This window comes from Histoplasma capsulatum, genomic scaffold, assembly GCF_000149585.1.
Source record: "Histoplasma capsulatum NAm1 scaffold_1 genomic scaffold, whole genome shotgun sequence".
In the NCBI taxonomy this organism is placed as follows: domain Eukaryota; kingdom Fungi; phylum Ascomycota; class Eurotiomycetes; order Onygenales; family Ajellomycetaceae; genus Histoplasma; species Histoplasma mississippiense.
Genome location: NW_001813982.1, coordinates 1,432,481 through 1,433,339, shown reverse-complemented (window position 1 = coordinate 1,433,339; position 859 = coordinate 1,432,481).

Genomic DNA, 859 nt, shown 5'->3' with positions numbered 1-859 from the left:
AGATGCATCAATCAACTTATTTCTATGCCCTGAGGATGGCATGAGCAGGCCTTTGTCCTCCACGTGTAACCCAGCAAACAACATCTTGTTGAAGATTACTGTCCCCAAGAGGACTGGTCGCAAGCGCAAACGTGGTTCGAATGAGCCCTTTACCAGCACCGACCATGATGCTGCTGAAGGAGACTGTGGGTCTATTTCTTCCAACCCTCCACTACCCTCCCGTGCTCTATCCGCGCGGGCCTTGCTACGGCGACTCCAGGATAGCGTGGGAAAATACGAGGTCGAAGCAGTTGGTCGCATCGAGCGGATGCATGTCTTTCGTGGTATGTTCTTGCACGCGCAAACAGAACATCCATCAACAGCGCCAGGCCATAAGCATTGGCAACCTCCATTACAATCACGGTGCCTCTTTTGTTGCAGAACTGTAGTAGGGGTTGCCAATACTTATGGCCTAGTATAATATATCCATATGCATCAAAAAGTGCCGTGTTTACAACGCTGATGTTAATACCCAGGCATGCCGGATTTCGTCTACTCAACAGCCTCCAGCCCGTTTATGACGAAATTCAGGGAGAAGGTCTTACCGTTCCGATGTATGTGCTACTGCATCTTTCTCCTGAAAGGTCTATCATTATCCTCCCGGCTTCTCACGTCTGTGCTAAACCTACTATACAGACGACATACTCCTCAAGAGTTTCCATTGTGATATGTACTAAGGGTGGTACCATTATCATTGACATCATCCCGCCTTCCCGCCATTATCCTATGTATACTTCCCCTACACCAACTGTATAGGTATTACCCTCGTATTTATACATTCCTCCCCAAATCGCGCGAGATGTCTAACATAGGCCCAAAA